This window comes from Scardinius erythrophthalmus, assembly GCF_964197995.2.
Source record: "Scardinius erythrophthalmus genome assembly, chromosome: 16".
In the NCBI taxonomy this organism is placed as follows: Eukaryota; Metazoa; Chordata; class Actinopteri; order Cypriniformes; family Leuciscidae; genus Scardinius; species Scardinius erythrophthalmus.
The window spans coordinates 13,758,836-13,766,427 of record NC_138236.1 but is presented as its reverse complement, the minus strand read 5'-3'; the positions used below and the strand labels follow the sequence as shown (position 1 = coordinate 13,766,427).

Genomic DNA, 7,592 nt, shown 5'->3' with positions numbered 1-7,592 from the left:
AAATGACAATTTTTTTCCATCTTTAATGAGGTTTTCAGCAAATTATGAACAGGCTGATAAATAAAACAACTCTAATGGTTACACTGAACTGCCAAGTGAACAAAAAACAAATTACTCCAGACCAAGATTGGGGGTGGGTGGTTGGAAAGGGGGAGAGAGACAAAGTCCCCTAAACTAGAAATAAACACACGCGCCTTACAGTACTCATGTAAAATTCCTCATTATTTCCACCCCTGTATGCCCTCCACGGCACGTTTAAGATGTTCTGCTGCATGATGCTTGATTGTAGCCTCTGTAGCTTCTTTATCCCATTTTATGACTGCAGCTGCAAGAGTTGAACAAAAACAAAAAATCCATAAGTAACATTGCAAGTTAACATACAATATTTTTATACCGGCTCATTGTTTACAAGCGTGGAGGAGGATTGTTCAAATTTATTGTATGTTGAATGACATATTTATGGATTTTTGTCAGTTTATTTAAAATGGTTTGTATTAGTCTTCGCAAGTTCACTTTGTAAACAACGGGGCGGTACTTCTGCCTACGTCCAGCGTGAAACTGCATTAATTTGGACTTCAACAATTTGGTTACCGTTGAAGTCCATTGTGTGGAGAAAAATCCTGGAATGTTTTCCTCAAAAACTTAATTTCTTTTCCTCTGAAGAAAGAAAGACATGAATATCTTGGATGGCATTGGGGTGAGTAAATTATCAGGAAATTTTCATTTTGAGGTGAACTAATCCTTGAAGTGGCAATACTACAGTGACAAATGGTGACTGGTGTGGTATATGGCAGCAAACAAATGACTGAAAATGGGTTCTGTAAACTCGCGTCGCTCAGGGGCGCAGATAGAATTTTTTAACTGGGGGGGACCAAGCTGTCAGCAAATGATTTAAACTCAATTCGTTATTTTCGTAATTTGGGCTTTAACTAGTGCTCAAGTAGTAACTTTGCATAATTTGGGCTAATGATTTGCATTAAAAAGCCATTGGGGGATTGTTATTTGAAATCATGGATAAACAACAATGACCAAAGGTAAACAAAAGCCTACCTGATCACCACTAGCAATGCATGATCAGACTGTTATTTGACTAGTTTGCCAATCACCCACCAAAACTTCATGTCTTTAGCAAAGTATGTTTTTTTTTAACATTTGCTTATCTCAGCATACAAAGTCTATCATTATGAACAAAAAAGCAAAGAACCTATGTGCAAATAATAATAATACTAATTGTTTGGTTTTTGAAAAAACGAGGTGATTTTTTTTGTCTCTTCATCGCCTTTATATGACATTTATACAGTCAATTTTTTTCAGTTCAGAAAATCACCGGCTCAGCTCAGAAATAGGGGCTGTTTACACCTGGCCACTTCATGCGCTTTCTGTGATGGGATAGCTATCCGATCGTGAAAAGACCAGGTGTAAATGCCCTCCGAAACGCATTCGAGACAGATTTGAATCCGATCGCTCAAACCACTTCAGGAGGAGGTCTGGTCCGCATCCCAGACGAAACTGAACAAGTGTAAATGCATCTGGTTGTTGAAACCATATATGTAAATTTTACTCCTTCCAAAAATGCTAAAAAATTAACGTGTGAGAGCGTGTTATAGGCTATATGTAATGTTATAGCCGGATATGGCGACGCTACTGGAACAGCATCGCCGCAGACGAGAAGCTGAACATATTCATCAAGCAAACTATCGCAAATCAAAGTGAAAGTAAGTCACAGACGCGGGACCAAGCGCGGGAATTGAAGATCGGATTTAAATCCGTTTGGCAAAAACACGTTTATGTAGGCTATAGTGTATACACATAATGTATAGCGAAAACACTGATTAATCCCCTGTTTTACCGATTTTTGTCGCGTTTCGTAGGGATAGTGAGGGCGGGGGACGGATCGGGTCACTATGAATCTGGGGGGGTCATGTCCCCCCCGTCCCCAGTGCCATCTGCGCGCCTGGCGTCGCTGTATGTTAGGAAGGTGTAAGACTGCAATAGACAGTGGCCTTGGGTGACAAGATATTTAAGATAGCAATCATGAATTGAGAGAGACTGCATATAATAAAATTTCTCAAGCACAGCCCAAATGTAATGCTTTTGGATACTATAACTTCCATTTTAGCAAATACTAGATTACTTGTAGATGAGTTTAGAAAGAGGTAATCCAGTGAAGTATCCAGCTCCAACGTTATCAGTTCTGCTGTCAGTACTGGAGAAATTGAGAAAATGCACTTACTATTTATTAATGATAAATAGATGTTATCTTGCAAATTCTATCTTTGCCAGCCGTTTCTATACGAGATAATATTAAATCATCTGTCTATGATGCATTTTTTAAATTTGCAATGCAGAAGAGAGTTGTTGTAAAATGCAGTCTCTACTGTTGCATTGCGGTTACTTGTTTGATAATAAAAAAGAGCTATTTAAGTAAGGGATAATGTAAAGCAAGGCAGATGTTATAGCGAATACAACCCCGCAGGCTGATGCGGAGGGGTCTTGAATCTGCCTGAAGGGGTTGTATTCGCTATAACAACCGCATCGCTCTACATTATCCCGCTTATTACATGGCTACCCACCAAATAAATTAACTAGATGTACCGCATCGCGGTACAAAATATGACCGCCGCTCAGGCCTGCACTGGCTTTCCACAAAAATAAATGACGTGGAGTAATTTGGCTGTATTGCGTGTTTATGTATATACCAAAAAAAGTAATAGTATGTGCATGTCTGTCTGTGTGTGTGTGTGTGTGTGTGTGTGTGTGTGTGTGTGTGTGTCTGTGTGTGTGTGTGTGTGCGCGTGTATGTATGTGTGTGTACATGTGTGCGCGTGTGTGTTTGTGTGTGTGTATCTGTGCATGTGGATTTGTATGTGTGTGTATGGGTGGGTGTCTGTGCGTGTGGATGTCAGTGTGTGTGCATGCTTGCGTTTGTTTGTATTCCTGCATGTGTGTGTGTGACAGTATCATCCTAAACCAGCAACCCTTCGCTCAACAGCACCATCTACAGGCCGATGAGTGTACAGTCACTAAATGTGCACATAAATGAATTTATTTTATACCCCCCCATGGATGAAATTCTACAAAACTTAGCAGAGGATACCCCCAGAGGATGTCAAGTTAATCATACACATGAAATATGGTGCAGTTCTGAACATCTCCACTGAAGATAGGGGCGATTAAAGCAGAATAATATTGCATTTTCATTTTTTATGGGAGGGGCGCAAATCACAAATGAGTGATTATGGGCTAGGTTGATGTGGGCCCTTAAGAGCAACATACCATAAAAATGTCTTCATCCTCGGTGCCACGGTTCAGGTAGTTATTTAGGAAAAACTGCATTTTTTTGGGTTTGGGGGGGGCCCAGCGCGGGGGGAGGAGTGGCCCCCGGGGACCAAACGAAATTTTTCACTAGACTTAGAAGTCTAGTGGGGCTACATGCCCACCAAATTTCATGTTCCCCGGTGCTTCGGTGTCCCTGGTATCGTTGACGAAAAATTCAGTAAGGTGACAAAAAAAAACAAAAAAAAACACTTTGACAATCCCTATATGACCGCTTTCGCTAGCTACGCTAGCGGCGGTCATAATAATTTGACATAAAAAATTGATTTAAAAAGGAGTTTATTCATTTAAAAAGGATTGTATTGCTTCTGCTAAAGAAAATACTCCGTTACGTCTCTACGGTTAGAATCCTGCGTCTATAGCAAACCTGTTTTTCATGGCAACGGTGTGTTATACTTAGCAGAGTTGTGTTATCAAGAAATAACACACCGCTTAGTTTCTACATTAGAGTTCAACCAAGCCATGTAATAATGGACAATAACTTCGAGCAAGGGACGCTGTTTCCAACTTCAAGGTGGCTTATGTGTGTGCGCACCGAAACCGACCGCAACTAGACAAGGAAATTATACTTTAGGCTTTGTGTGCGCATTTAACCATCAAATACACAACAAAATATGTCTGTGTACCTTTACCTTTCAAAAGTTTTAGTCGTCTCCAGAGGCAGTTTCTGCTTCTTCACCTTCCCCTTCATATTGAATTTTGCCATCAGCTGGTTGGTAAAGAGCCTGAAGAAACAAATTCACCATTTAGAAATTACATGTGTGTGGTAATCTACAGGAACTGTAGCATGGGTGAGAGTGCCAAGAGTGGATTAAAGAAATGGGGGCATGGGACACTGTTGTTTTCTGGAATCGATTAAACAAACCTCTTAGAAGTGACCATTTGCTCTGAGAAAGACCTCCCAGAGTATCTTGAGATTGGCCTTTGAACATTTTCATAATCTGAAAGACAAAATTTGTCAAATATTACTTTATTGTTCGTAATAGTGGATATAGCTCTTGTAGCAAGTTGTGTGCCCATATAACTCGAGCAACCCCAGTGCAGAGCTCCTGCCTCTGTTGTACTGAGCGGACAGTGTAAATATATCTAGGCTATATACTTCTGGCAAGGGCTGCACGATTTGGGGAAAATGTCATTGTCATTGGAATTATTGAGGTCAATATTGTGATTGAGATATGCAATCACGATATAATAAACAAATGGTTTCATGAGTCAACTTGCTTGGTTCTCAAGGAAAATGCACACACAGATTAGTGATGATAATGCTGAAATGTGTATTTCTCGACTCAAACTAGCAACAACAACAACTTAATTATTGATAATACCTATAATGATCAATAAGCCATTGATGACTGGATAAAAACTCTTAAAACTTCATTGTAGCTAAGAAGACACACCTAAGAAGACGGCTGACAAGAAATGTATACACACACACAGACACAGTATATTGCTTTTAATTTATTTAGCATATAGTTAACAAAATAATACTAATATAAATGAAAGTCAAAAGCCCACAGTCATACCTGGAAACAAATCCTGTTCAAATAGGATATATGGGCCATTCTACAGAATTGGTTTAAAGTTAAACAAATTTTTATGCAAGCAAATTTTATAATATCAAATGTAAACATTTCTAGTAATTGTGCAGTTAATCATCATATTGTATTTTCAGACAGGTTTGGAATATTTATCCTCTCCCCAAATTTGTGACTAATGAAACACAATAATATGAAAGTCAACAACAATTACAATTTTAACTATTCCAAGTGTATTTTTTCCTTTGTAAAAAGCATACATTTTATCATACGTATTTCAAAGTTAAGGATTCATTAGTATTGTCTAAAAACATTCATATTTCGTCTCAAACATATATTATGATACATTAATATAGGGCGTATACATTTTAATTTGCAGTGTAATAGCATACGTTTAAAACATTGCATTTTATTTAAACAAAATATTTCATGAGCATATTTCAGCAGATTTTTACTCATCTCAGTATTGCAATATAGTTAAGGAAAAGCTAAACTATAATAGCGTTACGTTCATGTAAAAATAGCATGTTGTAATTGTAGTAAACGAGCATCTGAGCCGTTCATTCACGCATACAAACGCGATTCATATTAGAACAAATATATACGTTTGAATAGCGCGCGCTTTCAGCGGGTGATTAGCAGCTAATGAGTTGCCATGAGAACGACTAACGTCTCTCTTTTTATATAGATTACATAAACAGAATATTCTCTTTCGTTTTGAATTAGATCATTAAAAAGTAAACACTTAAATTATTATAAAGATTACTCTTGCCAGTGTGTATTTGCTGAGTTTTGCTTACGTTTAGAGACCTGCTCCAGAAAAAAAGTTCATGGAGAAGGAGAGGCAGAAAGCACACAAAAGCATAATGTTTTGTTTCGATTGTAAGTGGACACATAAAAAAGACATTTTACAGTTTATTTTTCCATATTCCAAGTCTGTATGACCATAAATGACGGAGTATTTTAAGTCTATTTTGCTGCTATGTGAAAAAAAAAAAAAAAAAAAAAAAAAAAACCAGCAGAACGCGCGGGCGCATTTGTCGACGTTCGGTTAATGTGCCCGCGCAAATTGCCGCAGTTTTAAGAAGTTTTTCAAGGTATTAGGGGGCATGTGTGACTTCCAATTCATCTGATATCATCTCTCAACTGAATAACATATTAAATTAATTTTTTAAAAATGTTTACTCACCTGTTTTAGGGTTTTAGTCCAATTAAGGCAGTGTCTCTCTCCACGTGTCAGCAGCCTCTTTCATCGGCAGGATACTTTTCCTGGTGACTTTGCAGTGTGACGTGCGATTCTTCTTCTTTGATTTTTTAACGGCGGTCGCAAACTGTTTTAGTGCATTACCGCCACCCTCAGGTTATAAGTGATCTCTGGCTTACATGCTATGTTATTATACGAAATACATAAATAAAACAAATGATTTTATCCAGCTTGGTAGCTCTTAGAAACTAAAAATAAATATTACATTATTTTATGGCCTGATGATTTATTTAATATTTCTTTTAAAATCTCTCCCATGCCCTAAATTTTCCTCTTCACTACTGCTATCATATTTATTACACATCATAACAATACTCTGCTGATCAGGTACATTGCAATTATTACATAAACCAGTATCATGCTTCCCTATTAGATGCAGAGTTTTGTTTGGTCTAGTGTGCCCTAACTGTAACCTTGCAATGATTTCCCCCTTCGTACCCCAACCTAAGGGTTTATAAACATAGTTCCCCTCCCTTGTTTCCTCTATTCTATTGTTCCTGCTACATTCTCATAACTTCTTTCTTTATTATCGATTTAGCTTCTGATTTTCCTTCTTTGCTGTATATTGAAATATTTTGTGCTAGGGTTAGGGTAACCCTAACCCTAACCCTAACCCTAACCCTAACCCTAATCTCACACATACGTATTTGCTATATTTGTTCATCAGTACAGGATTCTGTGTCCTCCAATGACATCAGGACATTTTGTGATGATATATATGTGCTAAATCAACATTGAATTAGGAGTCTTTACAAAAACAAAAATACACATATGATCCCACTCCAACATTTTTTATATAAATCTGTAACATTTTAGGCCCTTTGTGGGCTCAACCCTATGTGGAAGATCCAGAGAATCATGAAGCGTGCTCTGCACCACTTGATAGTGGGTTGTAATTCTACTGAATTGCTTTTAATGCTGGAAATGTGCATGCACTGAATGTGCAAGTTTGAACACACATTCACAGCCAAAATTTCACAGTTTCTATTACTTAATCCATATATTAAATAAATAATTGATTCATTTTAGAATGATTGCATAATATCAACTTATTATGCAATATCATTTGCCATTTTCATAATAATGTGATTATTTTAATTTTTTTATTTACCAGTATTTCGTATGACTATTTGTCAAATAACTTCTTGCATTTCACAATGACACATTTCAGATTGGTTCAGATACTGAAGTAGTCTTCTGTCCAAAAGGAGTCCTGGCTTTCTTGCACATCCATACATATCCACAGTAAGGGTCCTTATTCAGATGTTCGATATTAAACCAAATTTGCACTTCCACAGATGTCCAAAGGGTTCCCTAGTCAGACGTTCAGATTTTGAACCAGTTTTGCACGTCCACAGACGTCCAAAAGAGTCCCCAGTCAGACGTTTAAATTTTGAACCAGTTTTGCACGTCCACAGACGTAAAAAAGAGTCCCTATAGTCAGATGTTCAGATTTT

General features: G+C 37.6%; 1 long non-coding RNA gene across 1 annotated transcript; it reads right to left on the bottom strand.

Annotated features, from left to right (window-relative positions):
- LOC308704862 lies at positions 1 to 6,170 on the bottom strand. Its single transcript, XR_014031840.1, has 4 exons — positions 6,061 to 6,170; positions 4,202 to 4,277; positions 3,969 to 4,061; positions 1 to 325 (listed from the first exon to the last, which is right to left on the bottom strand). It is a non-coding gene; the product is annotated as an uncharacterized lncRNA (long non-coding RNA).
- Between the last annotated feature and the right edge of the window lie 1,422 nt (positions 6,171 to 7,592).